Genomic DNA, 23,117 nt, shown 5'->3' on the forward strand with positions numbered 1-23,117 from the left:
TTAAGATGCCAGTGTGGTCAATGTTATTGCAATTACTGGAAGAACTATTAACTAAATATGAATATTAGCTAAAGTTGTATTCAATGCTTGCATGGTAATGCAGCATACATTAAAATATTCTAAATATGTTTGTTAACCCCAAACTCCTACTGCTCACCCCCTTCTCCTTCAACTGGGAGGTGCATCTGTGCATGACGTCATTAGCATGTAACATTATACTAGCTAGCTAGCTATAATAGCAAGAGTGCATAGCTGCTGGATACAAATTCACTGAGCTCTAATAACCTATATTTGGACCAAAATTGCCCTCATCTCATACATTTAACTGAAATTATACTGACAGTGCACTGTAAGTTAACTATACTTGAAGTTAATGTTAATTAGCTATCCACTTGTTAAGCCTGACGTCAAAAGTGACGTTTAGCCATTTCCGAGTCCAAACCAGAAATTCTCCGCACCAGAATACCTCTGAACTACAACGGTAGAATGACAGTTTAATAGTTTTTTAGACTCGGATCTATTCATACAACAAGGGACACAGCACTTTCCCGTTTTCTCCATATTGTCAGGGTATCTCCATTTCGAAGACAGCACCTCAGCCAACGTTGGGTCCCGGAAACACGTCACGACTTAACAAGCGGATAGCGAGCTAACTAGATCATCCACGCAGTGATTAGATCACTAAACCACTGTTTTTAGTGATTTTTTTACTTTTCTCTTTTGAGACCCTGACTTTGGCTTTGCCTTTCACGACATCGTCCACGCACGCACACGTACATTTGATGCATTTCCAATCTGGCTGTCCTCCATCTGTCCCACACACATACTACAGCAGGACGTGTTGGTCATGGAAACCTTGTCAGAATATTTGCGGTAACGTTCCTCTCGTCTAGCAGCTCGCGCGCGGTGGACTGAACCATGCAATGACTAAATAGAGGGGTAAATAATAAGGCTTAATTTTGTTAAACATAGAGAAACAAAACTCCAGTTTGTTTCTTTTGTGACTTTTTTTATTACATAGAATTATAATTTGAATTCGGCTACATTAACGTCCTTATGATAATAATAATAATAATAATAATAATATTTATAAATATAATATATAAAAAAAAATAAAATAAAAAAAAGATTCTCATGGGCCCCTGTCAGTGCTGGGCCCTTAGAATCGTCCTAACTTACCACCCCCTTAGCGGCGCCCCTGCCGGTAGGTACCGGTTACTTTACATTCGGTATTTACCTTACCGAATCGCAAAGGAGATTTCGGTACCACATTTCGGTACTTTTCTACTTTTTTTTCTTCTTTTTTTTCCCTGGTGTCCGGTGTCATGCAACAGTCAACCACACGTGACTGAGTCGTGACGTGACATCGCCTGTTAAATTTCCAATCAGTGCATGTCGTGGTAGTGAGCTGAGCAGTTGTGTTACGAGAACTTAAGAAGAGTGAGTTTATAGTAAGTGTAGTAATATAGTTAGTGATTGTATTATTGTATTATTGTATTATTATTATTATTATTATCATCATCATAATCATATTATCGAATTTCGCTAGCTAGCCTAGCTACGAGGTCACCGAGAATGCCGAAGGCCGCAATGAAGCGTTCTAAGTGTGGCTGCATTTCACCCGACTCGATGAAAACAACGCGAAGTGCTCAAAATTAAATTTAAAATCATTCGCGTGTAAAGCAGGCAACACATCGAACTTGATGAAACACCTGGCAACGCACGGGATACATTTAAGGGTAGAAGGCTGCACCGTGTTTGACAGCTTGCGCAAGTTCACCCGCCCTTCGGCGGCAAGCACCTCAGCAGCAGCAAGCACCTCAGCAGCAGCAAGCACCTCCAGAGAGGGGGAAGGGGAGACCGCCATTCCCATTGAGGATGATGATGACAGCAGCATTTCCTCAGGTTAGTAATGTTTCCGTTTATTTATTTAAAGAGGGGGACAGTGGACATTCGCCCTCTATTTTTGTAATCAGTATTTTATTGAATTTTTCAATTAACACATTTCTTGACTTATACCACTTTTGTATAAAATGGTATCAATATCACCGAATAAGTCTTGCTGTCATCAAACAGAAATAATACAGAGAAAAAAACAAAATATAAAATAAAAATAAAAATAAATAAAAAAGCACCCCTAGATTACATTCATCACTCATCCAATTTGTCAACTTAAGTCTTACAACCGACTAGCAATATATCTCAAGTAGCCTCCCCATTTTGCTGTGTATTGTTCATTTCTGTCCATAGTCCTGAAGGACATTTGTTCGTATGCTGCCACCTTTGCCAACTCCATAAGCCATTCCTGGAAAGACGGCTCCCCTGCGTTCCTCCAGTGTCTCATAATGATTTGTTTTCCAACCATTATACTGGTCTGAATAAATTCTGCAGCTCCACATAGAGACGTCATTTGTGGATCACTGAGAACATACAGTCTCGGACAAAACTCAAAGTTGTCCTGGGTAATGTTTTGCACCCATTCGTGGATCTTTCGCCAGTAATTTTGAATCATAGGACATTCCCAAAGTAAGTGAACCAGGGTCCCTTCCGGCCTGCAACATTTCCAGCAATCAGCATTGTCCTTGAGCTTCAGCCTGAACATCCTGGAGGGGGTCCAGTAGAACCGGTTAAGAACCTTGAACTGGATCAATCTAATTTTAATGTCTCTCGATACTCTCTTAATGTTCTCACATATTTTGTCCCATTCTTTTTCTGTGAAATCAATTTTCAAATCAACTGACCAAATGACCTGACATTCGCCCTCTATTAAATGATTTCTTGTTTTGTTTTATTTAACCAGGAAAGGGGGGGGGGATTGAGAGATTAAACATGCAGGTAGGTAGGCCCAGGATGGATGGTGTTAGCTGGACTGGGGGAGCAGGGTGAGGGGTGTGTGGAGGTCAGGCAGGCAGACCGTCTGATCCGCACCCAAGCGACCCCAGGTGTCGTTATGTGGTACAGCATTCAAGAGGGTCCTATCCAAGACAGGCAGCAGCAAATATTTAGCTACAGTAACATTATTTAACCTATGTTTATATTGTTGGCTCTCCAGCTACAGCATCAGAGACCCCATTCACCTTGGCAAAGAAGGGAACTTTGACCAATGACAAGGTGGAGGAAATTCACAGGGCTGTTACCAGGTTTGTGGTCAAGGGACTGCATTCCTTTTCCACTGTGGAATCTCCCTGTTTCAGGTAAAGTGACGTGAAAACAATATTTGTTTACTTTATGTTTATAAATCTGTGCCATTAGACAATTATGTCAAAACAAAACAAAAGTCAAAATTACTAATAATAAATATCCTCAAATATGTTTACAGAGAGATGACCACCGCCCTCAATCCTCGCTACAAACCGCCATCCAGGGATGCTCTGTCCAATACCCTTATTCCTGCATGGTACTCCGTAGAAAAAGAAAACCTCATTAAGGAATTAGCACACATAAATGTGGCTGCTATTACCTGTGATGGGTGGACGAGTGTGGCACAGGACCACTATTTAACGGTTACTGTGCACTACTCGATTCATGGCCACATTAAAAGTGGGGTGCTTCGCCCATACCCTAAACCTTGCAGCCCAGAAGGTTTACTCCATCAGTGCAGTTACACGGTGGTGTGCCAGACTGCGCACAGTTGTGGTGTGGCTGAAGCGGTCCACCCTGTCCAAACATGTCCTGCGGGAGAAGCAGCGACTTCTGAGTAAGTAGCGCCTATAAATCTCAAAAGGTTATGTTTGTTTCAAACATCTTCAGCAATGTAGATTGTAATTCAAAATGTGTTTCAGACCTGCCAGAACACAACATGATTCTGGATGTCAGAACACGGTGGAACTCCCTGTTCCTGATGGTAGAGCGGTTTCTGGAGCAGTACCCAGCCATCCAGGCAGCTTCACTGGACCAGCGACTCAGAAAGCCAATGGAGAAAGACGTGATGGACAAGATGGGTGTATTTTACTTAAGCACACTTTATGAGTTAGCAATAAAATTTCACTGCACATTATACCTGTGTGATGGAGTATGGAGAAGTGGACCTTGAAAAGATCAGTTGTTAAACAACTTTGTTGATATTTTTTATTCTTTATTTTATCTTCTTTTTTCACCCAGGCTGGAAAGGCTCACAGACAATGACTTCCAGAAAGCAGAGGAGTTTGTGAACGTCATGAAGTTGCTGTACACCTCAACCCTCTGCGTATCCAGTGAGAGGTCCCCCACATGTGGCGAAATTCTCCCCATCCTGAACAAGCTGGAGAAGCATTTCAGGGTGGTTGAAGGAGACGACACTCAGTTCACCCGTGCTGTGAAAGAGGCGGTCTGGGGAGATCTGAAAAAGCGATACCAGGTATTTTCCATTTCCAAGCATAGCCTATGCTTACAAGAGGGCAAACCACATAATTTCACTGTTAGACACTAAACAGTTTGTCATGTTCATTTACAGAATCCAGATATTCAGAACTTTCTCCAGGAGGCCACTTCGATGGACCCTCGCTTCAAAGGCAGATTTAAATATGCTGATGCCTGGGAGAGGTTGAAGAAAGCAGCAGTTGCCAGTGCCAGTGCAACAGAACAGGTATTTTATCCTCATCCTTGTTTACTATGTGTCCTATAATACCGTTTCTATGATGAAGTATTGCTATTTATGTGCAAAATTGTGCCTACAGCTTCCAATGGCGGGCACAGGGCCAGGGGAAGAAGATTCAGATGAGGACAAGGCAGAGGAACATGTAAGTTCATAAATAATCATGGAATACCTCAAATGAACGAATGCAATTTTTTAAGTATGTTTGTCTAAACACTACTTTTATGTATTTTTCAGCACAAGAAGCGTGCCAAAAAGTCAGCCCTAGAGGAGCTGTTTGAGGATGAGGACCTAGAGCTTCTTCAGGAAACAGAATCAGAATCAGAATCAGAAGACTTTTATTGCCATGACATGTAAACATGTTAGGAATTTGGTTTGGTACCATGGAGCACGGTTTACAGAAGGACAGGTGCAAGACAGGACAAGACAGTGCAAACCAACATCAAAGTGCAAGAGTCATAATTAATATAAATATAAAGTGCAGAGATCAAGTGTTCAAGTGTTCAAGTGTTCATATCCATACAGTGCAAAGCTCTCTGGGTGGGGGTGGAGGGAGGGTAGATAGATAGGGGTCAGGTCAGGGGGGGGGGGGGCAGCGGCATTTAGGGACCAGTAATAGTGCCCTCCCCATCACTGAAGTGGTCCAGAAAGAAATTTAACTGTACACAAGTTTGTCTTCAATCCCATCAGGTCAAGACCCTGTAGCCTGGTGGTGGGGTAAGCGGGACAGCCTCCCCATACTGTCTAAGCTTTCAGATAAATACATGTGCGTACAAGCCTCATCCACACCATCTGAGAGGGTTTTCTCATGTGCAGGTCATGCAATTAGTCAAGAGAGGTGTCGTATTTTGCCAGAGAAGGCAAATATGCTGATCTTTTTGCAAAAGAATTGCTGAGGTAGGAGTTTTATTTTTATTTATTTTAATTTGAGTGTATATTTAACTGTAATATTATATATATGTATATTGTGCCTCAGTCAGCAGGAGTTTTATTTTCATTTATTTTAATTTGAGTGTATATTTAACAATATATATTGTGCCTCAGCAATAAAAAAGTGAAAAGCTGTTTAATGTTGTCGACCGTGTTATTATTATATATATATATATATATAATATATATATATATATACAGTATGTCATTTAAAAAAATCTAAAGTACCGAATTAAGTACCGTTTCGGTACCGGTACCGTTTTTAAAGTATCGGTTAGGTACCGGTACCGGATAAAACCCAAACGATACCCAACCCTAGTCACGACGAGAAAACGCTGGTGATGTGGTACCCCATGCAGCTCGCCGCAGATATCAAGTTGCAGGTGCTCCCAGGGTTGAGATGGCCAGTCCAACGGCTGCATGGGCGGGGGTGGAGCTGGAGCCCTGGTCTTACCACTAGGGCTGCAACTAACGATTATTTTGGTAGTCGACTAATCTGTCGATTATTTTTTCGATTAGTCGCGATTAGTCGTGTGGCTTTTCGCTGCGCGTAAATGGCGACGCAGAAGCATAAATCCGGCTTAACTAGCTATCTAACCTAACGTTACGCCAAGCTACAGCTGCTCACAGAGCTAGTTGACTGGCTAGCTAGCATTGCTGGCTAGACTACAGACAGCTCACGTTAGTAGGCTACGCTTGGCGCTGTTTATCTTACAGACAGCTCGCTGGTGGACTCAACATAATTGAAATAGCATTCACTTATCAAGCATCATTCATGATCATCCACCATGACTACCTGGTATTTTAATAGCGACCACCCCTCACTTCATTTCATCTCGCGTTCTCCTGGCTTCAACATGGAAAACCCCTGCTACGTAACGTTACATACAAGCGCCTCTGTCTGTCACATGCGTGCCACAGGGCAAATAAATTAATAGCACAAACGCTCATAGCATGTACAGCCCTGTCCATGGGACGTTGTTTTCCAACATGTAACAGTAAAGCTAACATAAACATTACGACCCTAACAATATAACGTTAGCCAGTTGGCTAACAACGTTAGCTAAAACTTACCCAGCTGATTCTTGCATGGCTCCCGTTTAAAAAAATAAAAAATAAAAAAAAACGTTTTTTTCAGCATATTTTTTATGCGATTAGTCGACAACAACATTTCACGTCGACGAATTTTCGTAATCGATTAGTCGTGACTAGTCGACTAATCGTTGCAGCCCTACTTACCACTAAGGAGACAGGCAGTGCAATCCTTGACCAGGGTTTCGAGTTCCCTGTCGATGCCTGGCCACCACACAACATCACGACAGCGCTGTTTGAGCCTGACTATGCCCAGGTGACCCTTGTGCGCCATAGCAAGGATACGCGCCCGAAGGACACCTGGGACCACAGTGCAGAACCCGCGAGCGACACAGGTCTCATTCCAAACCGACAACTCCTCCCTGATCCTGGAGTAAGTGAGTAGCTCGTCAGGTACTCTTGCCGGCCACCCCTGCGTGATGTAGGTTGAGAGTGTAGAGAGGGTGGGGTCATCGGCTGAGGCATCCCGGAGCTCTTTCAGCGACACCGTCTCCTGAAGGGGTGTGTGGAGGAGCTGGACGAGGTCATGCTCAGCCTGGTCCAGTCCGGGGGTCAAGGTTGGGGCTGTGGGTGGGCTGGGGATTGAGCGTGATAGCAAGTCGGCTACCACGTTGTCTCGTCCTGGCGTGAACTGTAGCCGATAGTTGTACTGCTGCAGGCGGTCGGCCCAGCGGTGGAGGCGGAGTGGCTTGTGACCGGTGCCAGACGTGGCCAGGAGGGTGATGAGGGCCTGGTGGTCTGTCCTTAGTGTGAATAGACGTCCATAGAGGTACATGTGCCAGCGCTCACATGCCCAGAGGCATGCTAGGGCCTCCCGCTCCCCCACCGAGTACTTCTGTTCCGTGGGGCTGAGAGCACGGGAGGCGAAGGCGATCGGTCTCTCCACCCCCCCTTGCAGCTGGGACATCATAGCACCAATGGCTGTGGCAGAGGCGTCGCACGTGACAAGAGTGGGGCTGGCCAGGTCGAAATGCGCCAGGACCGGTGGCGAGGTGAGTTGGGCCTTCAGGAGGCGTACGGCGTCTGAGCAGGCAGACGTCCAGAGCCAGGGCTCGTCATGCTTCAACAGCTTCCGCAGTGGTGTGGTTGTGGCCGAGTACTGTGGCAGGAAACGGAGGTAGTACGCCGTCATGCCTAGGAAGGAGGCCACCTGAGCGGCTGTGGGCTACGGGACATGATGGATGGCCTCGGTGTTCGAGTGCAGCGGGTACGTGCCATCAGCTGAGAGGCGGAACCCCACAAAGTCAATGGCTGGGGCGGCGAATACACACTTCTCACCATTGAGTGTGAGGTGATGCTTGGCCAATGCACTGAACACACTGTGGAGACGCTCGTCGTGGCTCTCGACGGTGGCCCCGTGAACCACAATGTCATCCAGATAGATGGCCACACCTGGGATCCCAGCGAAGATGGAGGCCATGATCTTTTGGAAGCAGCTGGGGGCGGAGCTTAAACCGAAAGCCATGCGTTTGTAGCGGAAAACCCCTCTGTGAGTGATGAACGCTGTGAGGTTGCGGCTCTCGGGGTGTAGTGGCACTTGGAGGTAACCCTTTTTTTTGTGATCAAATATTTCTTTATTTTCTTTTAAAACAAACAAACATAATGACAAAACAAGACAACAAGGCCACATCCTGCAATCAACGCCCCCAACAGCCCATACAACCACGCCACAACACACAAATTACAATATAGCTTCTAGGTATTAGGGAGTCGGGACATACATTACAAGTCGGGACCCACAACGTAAAAGAAAGTAAGACAAATAACCCCCACCCACCCACCCCAGGGACCAGAGGACAAGTCAGTTACAGTTGTGATGACCAACACTCAACTCAAAAGATTTTTCAGATCAACAGCTGTGGATATCCACAAATTAATATTTGCCTCTTTAGCACCATGCATACGGGCTGTAGAGAGTTCCAAATAAACAACATCCAAAAAACTTAAAACCCATTGTTTGAATGAAAGTGAATGTGGAGGCTTCCAACGTGTGGCAACCATTTTTTTTGCTGCCGTCAGACCAGCAAACAGAATGCGTTTTTTAGTTTGAGGGAGGAGTAACAGGGAAAGATCATTGAGGATCAATACAGAAGGAGAAGGGGGTATAGTCACAGAGAGCAGAGCAGAAAGTTTAGAAGCGACCATTACCCAAAACTCTGTAACCTCTGGACACTCCCAAATCATGTGAATAAATGTGCCCACAACCCCCAGAGGACACAGAGTACAATTGGGGTCATTTATGATTTTCATAATACACATCTTCCGAGGAGTCATATAAGTCCTATGAATAAAATTATAATGAATTTGTTGGTGATCAGGATTCCTTGATGTTTGTAGGACATCTGACCACACTTTATCCCAGTCAAATTCTAGGTCTAGGTCCGGAATGTCCACCTTCCATACCGATCCAACTGCCAATGGGAGGTATGTTTTCTGCAAGAAGTACCCATATAATGTGGAAACTATGCCCCTCGTACTACCCACCCTGTCCAGAACAACAAGCACCGGGTGCCTGTGAAGTGGCTCCTTCCATGGGACCCCATAGGTTTTCATGGCAGCCCTTAGTTGTAAATAAAAGAAAAAGGAGGAGCGTGGTAAATTAAACTGAATTCGTAACTCTTCAAAAGAGTGAAGACCTTTATCCCCAATAACATCGCCCAATGAATGAATACCCCCGTCAGCCCATTGTTGGCATCTAATCGGACGCCCCCCAATTAAGAGTGCATCATTATTAAATATTGGTGAGCAGGGGTTCCATCCAGAGGGCAGTTTACATGTTTTTGTCATTGCTCGCCAGACACTGATTAATTGGGAAATAATTAGGCCAAACCGTCGCCTACACTGAGCAGGTGGAGTGTTGGAAAACAGCACCTCCTTCAGGGTGAGAGGGAATGTCAATCCCTCTTCCAAAGCACGCCAAGAAACCTCAGCCATGGGATTAAACCAAGTTACCAGAGGACGCAGTGTGAAAGCCCAATAGTAAAGTTTAAAATTAGGTAGAGAAAGGCCTCCATTCTGTCTCTCACGCTGTAATGTGGTCAATTTAATTCTGGGTCGTTTACCTCTCCAGATGAATTTAGTAACTGCAGATTGCAATTTGTTCCAATAAAGAGCGGGGGGAGGAAGAGGCAGCATAGAACTTACAAAATTAATTCGGGGGAGCACATTCATTTTAACTATGGAAACCCTAGCCCTCAGGGAATTCGGCAGTGCCACCCATCTGTCCAAATCCTGTGTTATATTGGAAAGGAAATTCTTAAAATTGGTATTAGCTGTAGTCAGCAGTGAGGGATAGATGTCAATGCCTAAATATTTAAATGTGGTAACTATCGGAATCTGGGAGGGCACAACTGCACTCCTCATGGCCTCATTTAGCGGCAAGAGAGCAGACTTGGTCCAATTTATTCTGTATCCAGAAATGGCGCTAAAAGCATCAAAGATGGACAGAATATGGGGAATGGATTGAGGAGCATCATCTACATACAGAAGTACATCGTCTGCATATAGGGATATGTGATGCTGAGTGCCACCGATAGAAATTGGTGTGACTATGGTCGACTGGCGGACCCTCTGAGCCAGGGGCTCCAGGGAAAGCGCAAATAGTAATGGGCTGAGCGGACATCCCTGTCTGGAGCCTTTAGCAATCGCAAACGGTGACGAAAAGTTCCTCCCAGTCATTACCATTGCAGAAGGATTGGAATAAATCGTCTTGATCATATTTAAAAACATCGTACCGAAACCCAATTTTTCAAGGACCGTCCATAAATAGGACCACTCTAAACGGTCGAATGCTTTCATAGCGTCCAGCGACAGCACCGCAGTAGGAGAATTAAATGAGGTAGCACCATCTATGATGTGTAAGAGTCTCCTCATATTGTCTGAAGCCAATCTGGTCCTGATGAAGCCTGTCTGGTCGCAGTGAACCAATTTGAGCATGTAAGTCTGTAACCGGCGTGCAAGAACCTTGGCATAAATTTTAATTTCGGAGTTTAAAAGGGAGAGCGGCCTATAGCTCCCACAGTCCAAGGGGTCTTTGTTTTTTTTCAGCAGCAGGGAGATCAACGCTATATTAACATCTCTAGCAAAGGAGCCCTTCTCAATAGAGAACAAAATCATTTCATGCAAAAGTGGGCCTAAAATGTCCCAGAAGAGAAGGTAAAACTCAGGTGGTATGCCGTCAATGCCAGGAGACTTGCCCCTCTGCATATCTTGAGCTGCCCCTCTGAGTTCTTCCAGGGAGATAGGCCGGTCGAGAAATGCAGATTCATCTGCTGCGAGACTAGGCAATTGCAGGTCATTCAGAAATGAGTCACAAGCAATTTTATCATGAACAATCTCAGAGCTGTAGAGGTCAGCATAAAACGACCTAAAGGATGAATTAACATGCAATGGATCCGTGCAAATAACACCATTACTTGTCTTAACAGCAGAAATATCCGCAAACCGCTCATTAACCCTAAGCTTCAAGGCCAATAAATGGCTGGGTCTTGCACTGTTAAAATAGTAATTTTGTCTGACCCGGTGAATAAGGAATTCTGATCGTTGTTTGAGTAAAGAGTTTATTTCTTTTTTAACCAAATTGCGCTGTAATGCGGTGTTGTCGCTGTACTTAAGCTGAAGTGAATTATCCAGGCGAGCATATTCAGATTCAAGTTGATTTAATTTCTCTGCTCTGGCCTTATTGCGAGTTGAGGAAAACAGGATTGTGTTGGACCTTATGAAACCTTTGACGGCATTCCAAAGCACTCTCGGGTCATCAACCGTACCCTTATTTATGTTTACAAATTCTTCCAGTTGTGGTTTAAATTGCAAAACAAACGATTCACTACGTAAAAGGGTATTATTGAAACGCCATCTAAGGGCCCTATTAGTCCTAACTCTAAGTGAGGCTGAGCAGACCACTGCTTTGTGATCAGAAGGAGCAAATGGTACATGGACCACGTCAGCTATTTCAGAAAAAAGGTTTTTGGAGGCAAAAATAAAATCAATTCTTGAAAATGATTTGTGTCTCGCTGAATAACATGACAAATCCTTAACCGAGGGATTAATCAAGCGCCATGAGTCAACAACGCACAGAGCATTGGCCCACGCACGGAGAGCATGTGAGGCTTGTTTCTGATCGCTGGCTTCGGACGCCGTGGTTCTGTCAATTTTATAATCCCATACTGCATTAAAGTCCGCTCCCACAATAAATTTGAAATCTGGAAATTCCAACATTTTATTGGTCAGCAAATCATAAAAATGTTTATCATAATTGTTAGGTGCATAGGCAGAGGTCAGCACAATTTTTTCCCCCTCTAGTTGAATTTTAGTCAAGGCTATTCTACCCTCCGGATCGGCCCAATCTCCCAGGATGTCATATTTCAAAGTACGGCGACAGACGATCGCCACGCCCTTAGATCTAGTGTTGGCAGCCGATGAAGCAATCACATGATAATGTCTGTTAGCCAGACGATGGGTGTCTTTAGATAGAAGGTGTGACTCCTGTACTAGAGCTATATCAACTGCTTTTCTTCTGAGGAAATCCAAAAATGTTGTACGTTTATTTGGCGAATTGAGCCCCCTGACATTCAGGCTCACAATCGTGAGTTTAGTCATAACACGTTGCTATGTTTTGTAAACGAGTGTTATTATCTGAACGAGTAACCCCTGGTCCCTGTGAAAAATAAAACCCAAATAAAACCCCAAAACAAACAACAGATAGAGAAATGAGGGGAAGAACTATCCACCCCTGCATCTCAGCTCTCGATAGTCGCTCGCGACTCCCCAACTACTCTGGCAACTATCCGATAAACAAGAAGAAAAAAAAAAAAAAAAACGACACCTCCGTGTACAGTGGTTCTGTCTTCCCTGTACACCCTCTAGGCATCTTCAGCCCCGCTACAAGTACAAAGTTCTATTCTCACTTTAATGACAGCCCAAGCATAGTGAGCAAATGAAACAAAACAAGCATATATCATACATTTCATCGTCTATGCATTAAACGAAAGCGTAGCATATCTTTTTAAACAAGGACCAATTTCATAGAAATAATTCAGGCCAAGATCTTACATTGATCTTACATTGTTCGCCGTGTGCATAGTCCCGTACAGCTAAGGGTTAAACGTTGTGGGGGGGGAAAAAGGACAGGTGTCTAGAACACACACACACACACACACACACACACACACACACACACACACACACACACACAAATAAGAAATAAAAATACGTTTTAAAAAAAGAGCATGGAGGTAGTGATCTAGACGTCGCTTTCCTCTTCAAACGAAGCCGGCATAAATCGTTATTATTCGCCGTGTTGAAATAGGCTAAGAGTTAGGCGTTTGAAAAAAGTCAGATGTTTACAACAAAAAATAATGGAAATATACTTCCAGCCATAACTTTCCTCTTCAAACAAAGTCAAAGGAGATCAGTCTTGATCAGGCATACACACACAGGGAAAGAAGAGGGAGAAAAAAGAGTCTTACTGTGCGTTGATCATCGTTGTTCTGCTACTCCATTGCTTAGTGTCTCCAAAAAATCCTCTACCTCTGTCGGTGTTTCAAAAATATATGAACGGACGTTGTGGGTTATCCTCAGGCGCGCCGGGTAGATTATTCCATATCGAATAGCCTTGGCCCGTAGCCGCTGTTTAACGTCGTCAAATCGCTTCTGCTGTTTATGAACTTCCATGGGTAGATCTGGGAAAAACATGACGTGCTGATTCTTGTAGAGGACTCTCCCTTTTGCCCTGGCTGCATTCGCGACGCGCTCCTTATCCTTGTAGTTTAGGAATTTCATTATCAGAGCCCTCGGTGGTGCATCGGGATTGGACCTTGGGCCAGAGATTCGGTGAGCTCTCTCGATGATCAAAGGAAAGCGTAGTGTCCCCATATCCAGGGCTTCGGGAATCCACTGCTCCAAAAATGAGCAAGCATCTTTTCCCTCCGCACCCTCCGGGAGGTGGACCAGCCTCAGGTTCGATCTCCGACTGCGGCCTTCTAGATCAACTAGTTTGGAGGTGAGCCTAATAACTTTTTCTTCCAGAGCGCTGGTGGTTACGTTCAGGGTTCCGATGTTGCCCTCGGCCTCCGAAATGCGTAGCTCCGCCTGTGAAACTCGGCCAGCACACTCTTTGACTTCTCTGCTGATATTGTCCATTACAGACAGAACTTTTTCAAGTTTACCGGAGAATTCAGCTTTCATGTCGAGGATGGCCTTGAGAATATCCTCCGAGCCCACGGCGCTGTTCGTACTGCTTTCCTCAATGTTGTCTGGAGCTCGCGCAGCGCTTTCGTCCTCAGAACCAGTCATTAGGCCTATAGTGATGTCTTTGGTGGCCTTTTTCTTAGGTGGCATAGTGTATTTCTTGCAGCAAACCTTTTAATACAAAATTCTTAATGTAAGATCTTTGAATGTGAGCTTTCTTTTAAGAATTTATTTCAAACTTGTAGCGGAGCAAACAAATGCGTCTGATCAGCTCCGCGTCATACCGCACTTGGAGGTAACCCTGACGGAGGTCCAGTTTAGAGAACACGCTGGACCCGTAGAACTGGGCGGTGAGCTCCTCTATCGTTGGCACTCATGACTGAAATCAACGTGATAATGACGTCAGTCTGCTGTGTGGCACCACGTGCTGTCTGATTGACACCTGCACGTGATGTCTGATTGACACCTGCACGTGCGCTTGTTCTGTGAGATGGAACCTTTGTATTTTATTAATTACTAACTAAAAAAAATGTTTTCTTTAAAAGATAACACCACACAGGCATTAATAAACACCTAATGGATCAGATTATGTAAAAAAAAACTCATTTTGACAAAAATGGAGATAGAACCTTCCAGTGCGTCACGTGCTGTCTGACTAACCTGATTAACACACTGCGCATGTGCGTTGCTGATTGACACCTGCTCGTGCTGTCTCATTGAAGAGTCACTGTCAAGAACTGAGTCATTCTTCTGTATTTAACCTCTCTTTGGAAGGTAAATAATAATATTAATAACGATGATCTAATTTGTCTGAACGTAGACGATTCTAAATGAATAACCTGTATATGAATAGAGAGCTTAGTAAGTATTCTACAAGCTGTAACTGTCGTACAATGTTGATGAGACACATGCGCCATTAGCTCGCTAGCTGAAGCCAGTTGAAATGCTAACTTCGCTAACTGCATTGCATCCATAGAAGACACTATTATTCGCCAGCAAAATTAATAGAGAACTTTCTTTTCCAACTTGAACTTGCTCCTTTGCAGATTAAGATTTGAAAAAAAGGTTGGACTGATTTAATATACCGTCTTTAAAATAAAAACCGGGCGTGAGTAGCTACTAGCTAGCAGCCTAAGAAACGTGGGTTCCATTTTGTCACTATCACATTTTCGAAATGTCGTTACTAGGTTTGTACTTAAGTAAAGGGTTCCCACGGGTCCTTGAAATCCTTGAAAGTTTGTGAATTTGAGGGGGAAAAATCAAGGCCTTAAACGTTTTTGAAAATAGACATGGGTCATTGAAAGTGCTTGAATTCCCCCCTCTCTTTCTCTCTCTCTTTCTCTCTCTCTCTCTCTCTCTCTCTCTCTCTCTCTCTCTCTAAAAAATAAATATATATATATTCAAAAGTGTTTTACTTAGCTCGTCAACTAGTAAATAAGTCTCTGTATTGCTTAACTTTACACATATTTCACAATATATAGTTTTGCTGTGCTGTGGTAGAGAAGGCAAGAGACCATCTAGTGTTCACACATTCAAGCCTCTTTTTAATTGTTGTCTGAGCGGATAGTTCCTATTATTCTTTTCCTGGCTTTGGTCAAAAAGCTAAAAAAGTCCCTGACCAAAAATGCTATGACTTTGCATGCCACAGCTATGCCACATATTGCAGGGGATTTTGGCACATTTCTGGGGGCCGCTACCCACACATTTATCTGTGATGCTCATTCCACGAATGCATGATCCTTACAATACTTTGTTGTTGCCATACCCAGTGGTCGCGCTAGAATTCGAGAACCATCTGAATAGGTATGTCCGCAATGTAAAATGCTCCTAGTATTTTATTATTTGTGTGGAGAATCCTGTACATATAAGGTGGAAAATGTTGGTGTAGTACTGTGTTATTTGTTTTTACATTATTGTGATGATTTCTGTATAGTTTTATCCACTGATTGTACGTTTGTGAACATTTTGTATTATACCAGAATATTTCCACGAATTTTCACAAGATGGCGACCGCAGACAAGACCACAGCCGTAAGTAATCACTGTTAAACTTAAAAATGCTGATAAAACACCACATCATGGCATATTTAGACCAAGTGGTCAAATACAACTATATTCAGGGGTGCACATAACTTTTTGGGGCCAGTGCTCAGAGGAGCACCTAGGGATGCTGCTTGGTGCTCCCCGAGCTCGCGAGTCACGACCCGTCCCACAGGATGGATGAAAAAGGGATACATGGATAACTTATATTAGCAAAACGACATTTATTCATAAATAAAGATGAACGTACAAATGATTGTGTGCAAAACAAAATAAACAAATGCAAAATCAAATGACTGCTCTTTAAGCATGAAAGTCTGTCAGACTCCTTTAAACACAATGAAATCAACTGACATCTCTTTAAGCACTAACTGAATGTCTGTTCTTTAAACACACTGAAATAAACGGACATCTCTTTAAGCACTGCTCTGTTCTGTAAACACTGAAATCAACTTTTCAACAAAAAGTTACAGCCTAAGCATTTATTTATGCTACAAGCTTAATCGTCATCATCACTGCTCTCTTGACTGCTGTAAATTATCACTGTCCTCAATTTCAACCATGGTAGAGGATGTTTTGTTTGTGATCAACTTTTTTTTTTTTTTTTTTTTTTGGGTGCGCAACAGCGCCTTCATGCGGCTGATCTGCCGCGCAGCATGCATTTTGGCGACGCATGCGCACTGGCGCACCAGTTATGTGCACCCCTGACTATATTCGTAGTAGGGGTGCAACGGTTCAGTTGGCCCACGGTTCGGTACGGTTCGGTATTTTGGGTCACGGTTTTCGGTACGGTTCGGTTCAGAAACAAACGTTCCAGACCAACTCGACCTCTGACCAAAGGCCGCGTTCGAGGCATTCACGTGGACGCTCCGGCGCTCTCAGAGCTAATTTACGAACGCGGCCAAATTGATCTTCTCGCCATAAAGCTTAAGCGTACAGTGGGCTTCCTGTATAGATTTAAATCTTGCTTTTCCTTGGCTTCCAGAAAACGTCTTGTCTCCGCCCTTTTCCTTTCACAATTGGATTATGGTGATACAGTATATAGGTTTGCTTCTCTGTCCACTTTATCCAAGCTAGACCCCCTGTATCATTCGGTTCTAAGATACATCACCAATAGTGCCTTCAGGACCCATCACTGTACACTGTATAGTCTGGTTGGATGGCCATCTCTTTCTGTCAGAAGGCTCCAACACTGGTACACTCTTGTGTTTAAAATCATCTCTGGCTTCTTACCGAATTATCTGGGCCTGAAGTTCATCCCTATACCGAGTGGCTCGGGTCTCAGGTCTCGTAGATGGCTACAATACAAGGTGCCACTTATCATGAACAATGTTGGAAGGGCAAGCTTGTCTTATTATGGCCCTTGGTCTTGGAATGACCTACAGACTACTTTTAAATTAGAGGCCCTTATTTCCATAAGTATCTTAAAGCGTAGATTAAAGGATGTGGTCACCGCTCGCTGTACCTGCTTTGGTTAGACTTCTCAATGTTTTAATCACCTTGTAAATACCCCTACCATTGTTTGTCTATTGTATTGTTGCCACTGTCTTATGTCCTGTCTTGTTATCTGAACTGTTTTTTTAAGCTACTATTTTGACCCTGTCTTGGCCAGGTCTCTCTTGTAAAAGAGGTTTTAATCTCAATGTGACTTCCTGGTAAAATAAAGGTTAAAAAAAAAAAAAAAAAAAAAAAAAAAAAAACGAAAACCGAAAACCGTCACGGTTCACTAGTGAATTGAGCCGTGGAACGCAAACCGTACCGTCCGTAAAAAAACCGAGAACCGTTGCACCCCTAATTCGTAGGCTCTATGCAGGGCTGCCAAGTTTCACCAAAAGTTTGGAGTGAGATTTGTTGGCTTACTAGCTAATGCTAGCTAGCTAACACGGCTACCCCAACACCCCTCTCTCCCGCCCAGGTGAGGTCTGGAAAAATATTGACAAGGTCTTTAAAAAGTCTTAGAAAGGTATTGAAATTAACCTCAAGATTCCTGTATATACCCTGTTACAGTTCACATAAAAAGGTAAAGTATGCAGGTTCCCAGAGAGCTGATCTGTGTTGTGGTAAATGGTAATTTATTTATTGTGTTGTCTGTTTCAGAGTGAAAAGCCACAGGGCTTTGCCAGGAACCTTGACCCAGAGAGGATCATCGGCGCAACAGACAGCAGTGGTGAACTGATGTTCTTAATGAAATGGTGAGTCTCACATGCACAAATGCCGACCTTGTACTTGTTGTCCCCACTCAAATCACACATTCACTCGTATTGCTTTTTGTAGTCACTTTGGAACCCAACTTTGTTTGGAACCCAACTCTACATGGCAATACTTGAAATTGGGGGTGTTCATGATTAACAGTTATTAGATTACGTCTAATGATCGCAAGGTCGGCAGATCGTTGGTTCGAACCCCGGCTGGCTACATGTCGAGGTGTCATGGGCAAGACACTGAACCCCAAATTGCTCCCAATGAGCAGGTCAGCACCTTGCATGGTAGCTTGCAACCATTGGTGTATGAATGGGTGAATGAGAGGCCATTGTAAAGCGCTATGGAATAAGGCGGTTTAAGTCAGTCCATTTACCATTTAGATTAACCGTTGACTAGAAATGTAACCGGTTATTCTTATTGATTGATTTGATTAATTTAGTAAAATAACATTGGCAGATGGTGGTGGGTTGATAAAACCAGAGGTGTAAGTTTGATAATATTTTTTTTTGACTTTCTGCCTAACTGAAAAAGGGTCTTAGATGGGGGTCAGGGGAGAGTTATGGCTGCTAGGGGGGTTTTAGGACGGCTTTTAAGGCCCATTCCCGATTCCCTTCCCTACGGCTCGTTTTGGAGTGCTGCTCACTTTGGAGCCAAGGCCTCTGAACAGAGCCACAAGGCGTAGGTAGTGGTTGAAATCTTTCCCAATTAAATGGGACAACCCTTCAAAACCCTGATGGGTCATCAGTAGTGTCATAGAAAAACATTGACGTTAGTGATTCATTCACAATTTAAGTTTTACACTATCAATCGATCAAACACGTCAAATCAAGTCATCAAATAACAAATAACAATGCTTCATTATCAGACCATGACAGAATAACAGTGCTCTGTAGGCTATCAACTGTGCTCCTACCGTGCCAGTCTGCACTGATATAGGACAACCGTGCAACAACTTCGTGGCTTTAGTTAAATTCGGGTGTCATATGCCATCAAAGGGGGGAAATACGACATGGAAATATGTCAAAATGCATGACTATCATGCCCAAATCAGCCGTAAAATATGTAACATTAGGTAGATAACGTTAGTAGACACGGAGCGCAGTTTTAGTTTAATAAGTGCAATAGCGTCATATGCCATCAAAGGGGGGAAATGCGACATGAAATGTTAAAATGCACCACTATCATGCACAAAACATGTAACGTCAGATAGATAACATTAGACACAGAACTTTTCATAATGCACTTCCAACTTTTGTTTACACTTATGTGAATCTGCCTTTTTATTAGGGACATTTTCAGAAATGTCTTAAATAAATACGCTTCTGTCCTTGCTAGTTTGTAAGCTTTGGGTTGCCATGGAAATGAGAGCATGACTGACATGATGGAAGTTTATCAAACTTGCTACTAAAGGTCTATAATTAGTATGAGTCCTGAGCTATTCTTTTTCTCCCTCTGCTCTACAGGAAGGACTCAGACGAGGCTGATCTGGTTCCGGCCCGTGAGGCAAACACTCGCTGTCCTCAGGTGGTCATAGCCTTCTATGAGGAGAGGCTCAGGTGGCAGGATGAGGCTCACCGGAATCACCGGGCAGGATGAGTCACAGTAGCACCCCATCTTCACCTGATAAATGTCCCAGTGGCCCTGTTCCTGCCTCCGGACTGTTCTCATATTAGGACTGTTTTCAGTGCGTCTCTTCCCACCGCCCCCCCCATGTTATTTACATATCTTTAGCTGTTCAATAAAGGTTTTATGCTTCATTTTACCCTCTCTGTCTGGTCTCTTGTGTGTTTTCACTATGAAAGTGACATGGACCCTGACCTCTCTAGTTACATTGGTGATAACATACTGCAATGCTTCTTTTGCCACCTTTCATATGAAGGAAGACTTTCTGCTGATCAGTGCCAACAGTCAACAAGTCGATTACCTGTTGGCTCAGGAGTCCCATGTCAGGAAGGGAGCATGACATAATAAAGTGCCCTCTGTTTGTCTTTGGAAAGTTGAAACGCTGAAATGGGAAAATCGGCATACATCATATGTATCATCGTCTACCGACACCGGTTCAATGTCACAACACAGTGGTGGTAGTACCAGCAGTGCCCAACAGATGGCGCTGCAGCTCCACTTTGAGCTAAACCATCCTCATGAAAAAAAAATCCTCTGAAAAAACTAGAATCTTAGCAGTGATAAAATAGTCTGTCGTTTTAGTGGAGTTGGTAGATGTTTCACCAAGGATAGTGTTGTGATGTGAAGTCAGGGCTGTAGAAGTAGCGCCTCTAAGGATTCTACAGTGAACACAGACAGTTGGTGTCAGGTTTGAATAATTGGAATGCTGGCAGTGTGTGCGTGTGTGTGTGTGTGTGTTGTGTGTATGTGTGTGTGGAGATCCTGGATCTGTTGTTATGGTGACACACACTGACCTCCATCTGAACCAGCAAGGACATTATCAGGACTGAAACTACGGACGTTTATTTATTACCATGTGATCATGATGTACACTTCTGACTGTGACATGATAGTCTGATCGATGCTGTTCTCAGGATGAAGAAACATGTTGAAGGTGATGGTTTTAATGGACATTGTATTGTCATTTATTTTGAGTAATATTACCAAAAACATTTAAAATGTCCTTTAAACCACCCATTGTACAGATTTACACACAATGTAGTTCCCAAGAACAGTTTCTCTCCCTACTGATACAGACACAATAGAATCACACAAACCCACTAGAATAACCCTCTCCCTCAGGACTATAAACCCACTAGAATAACCCTCTCCCTCAGGACTATAAACCCACTAGAATAACCCTCTCCCTCAGGACTATAAACCCACTAGAATAACCCTCTCCCTCAGGACTATAAAAGTGTAAAGACTGGAGATGATGGTGTTGACACCATGAGTATCAGGACTAGACAATGACAGAGCAGAGCATCACTGGACCCCGAGGAGCCTGCAGCAACACCGCCACAGACACAATCTGTTGGACCAGAATAGTTTGATACCAATCATGTTTCTGTCAATATTTTAACAACATAGATTAGAAAAACAGGTTTATCCAGGTTGTCAATGTAGCAGAGTGCAGATAATCTCACAGGCAAGGCAAGTTAATTGCACATTTCATACAACAGGGATAATTCAAAAAGCTTTACATACAGCATTAAAGAAAATACAGCTAGAGGAGAATAGTAAAAAAATAAAAATGACAAGAATATATCTATATATAGAGAAAATAAATAGATAAACATTTAACAAGATAATAGACAATGAATAAAAAGATATAGATAAAAGTGTTATGTCTCTCAGAGAGATGAACATATGCCAACATATAAACATATGTTTAAATTATCCTCATATAACATATCGGTGTCGGTCGAGAGAGGACCACTTCTCAGACGCTCCACTATAGTACAGACATCTGTCTCTGGCTCTGGAGAGAAACTCACAACTACACAGAGAAGTTAACCAGACAGATAAGATATCCAGACTGTGTTTACCACCTCAAATTAATTAATGTATGCCCAGCCAAATCCATGTTTAGAGGTAGCTAGCTAACATTACATTGATCATACTCGTAAGACTTTTCACTTTTCAAAAAATGCCGGTCGAGAGAGAGAGGACGCTGGCGTTGCTTTTTTTCGCCGCTTCTCTGCACGAAATCTAGATATACTTGCAGTATACAGAGTAGATTGTCCTACAATGACACTTAGATTTAGATTTAGTAACCTAAAAAATTATTTAGACCCCTATACTTTGTTTTATTTCATTTTTTTGTTTCTCTTTATTTTACTACTTGATCTTTTCAGTTTGTAAAGCATCTTTGAGTGTCTAGAAAAGCGCTATATCTAATGTATTATTATGAATATTAATAAACCTCTGCACCTTGTATAAGTATCCTCCACCACACAGGATTAAGGTGTCAGATTATCACAGGTAGTAGCTGCATGTACGAATATTTCAAGACGTCAGCTCCGACCTTGGCTTGAAACACGAACTTTAATGATTTCCGATATTGATTTATATGAAGGAAGTATCTCACCCCCGCAAGAGATTTTGGATGAGCTCTCTAGAACTGTGACTGCTGATGGCACTTGTTCTTATGGAAGGTTTACTGGTGCTGACTGATGGACAGTTGATTCACTGACTGAGACAAATGTCCTTACTGTAAGTGTCTTTGGAGGAAAGCGTCTAATGACTGACTGCAGTGTGAATGTTAAACCTCTGGGTCAGCAGCTGTGCTGTTCCATGACCAGACTGCTGCAGCTGAGGCTGGCTGAGCAGCTGCTAAAACCTGGTGACATCATCACCTGGTGACATCATCAATGTTTCCCTCTGACAGGACAGTCAGATTACATTTATTAAATGTAATTATTATTATTATTATTACCAATGATGATGATGATGATTATTATTCATTATTATTATAATATTTATTATTATTACTTATATTATTATAATATGTATTTTGTTATTGTTATTTGTTATTGTTATTTATTATTAATAATAATATTAATAATCCTTTATTTAACCAGGGTATATTGAGACAGTAGCCTCTTTTTCAAATGAGCCCTGGCCAAGAAAAGCAATATATAAATATACAACATAAAATAACAACAGAAACAGTGAGCAGATACAGCCTATAAAAGATAACCTAAGTACATTTGCTTGTATGATTCAAAGTCTCTGTAACACACAGTTTAAAGTCAGAGAGTGGGATGAACATGTTAAGTTTCAACTTTTTCTGATGTACATTCCACATTGATGGAGCATTGTAACAGAATGCAGTTTTACCAAATTCAGATGTTGCACGTGGTGCGCATGCGTATCCCAAGTGCATGGTTTTTCCATGCATTTGGATGTTCATGATTTCTTGTTGTTGTTGTTAAATGAATACCACTATATGATCACACAAGTGAAGATTTATGTAGTCTACACATTTTGTATTTTTGTTTTATATTATTGTTATAATTTGTGTAGTATGAGTGACTACTATATGTCTCAGTTCATCCTTAACCACTGATGCGAATTTAGCTCGATGACCCTGCAAGTCCCGTGTCCAGAATTTGATGCACTGTTTTCTACAGAATAAATGAACGTGA

At 42.8% G+C, this 23,117-nt stretch overlaps 1 long non-coding RNA gene across 1 annotated transcript; it reads left to right on the forward strand.

Annotated features, from left to right (window-relative positions):
- The first annotated feature begins 4,435 nt into the window (after window positions 1-4,435).
- LOC308151604 lies at window positions 4,436-4,876 on the forward strand. The gene is made up of 3 exons (XR_013937300.1): window positions 4,436-4,564; window positions 4,656-4,718; window positions 4,811-4,876. It is a non-coding gene; the product is annotated as an uncharacterized lncRNA (long non-coding RNA).
- The last annotated feature ends 18,241 nt before the right edge of the window (window positions 4,877-23,117 follow it).

Source organism: Nansenia antarctica (assembly GCF_963989245.1).
Source record: "Nansenia antarctica genome assembly, chromosome: 2".
NCBI lineage: Eukaryota > Metazoa > Chordata > Actinopteri > Argentiniformes > Microstomatidae > Nansenia > Nansenia antarctica.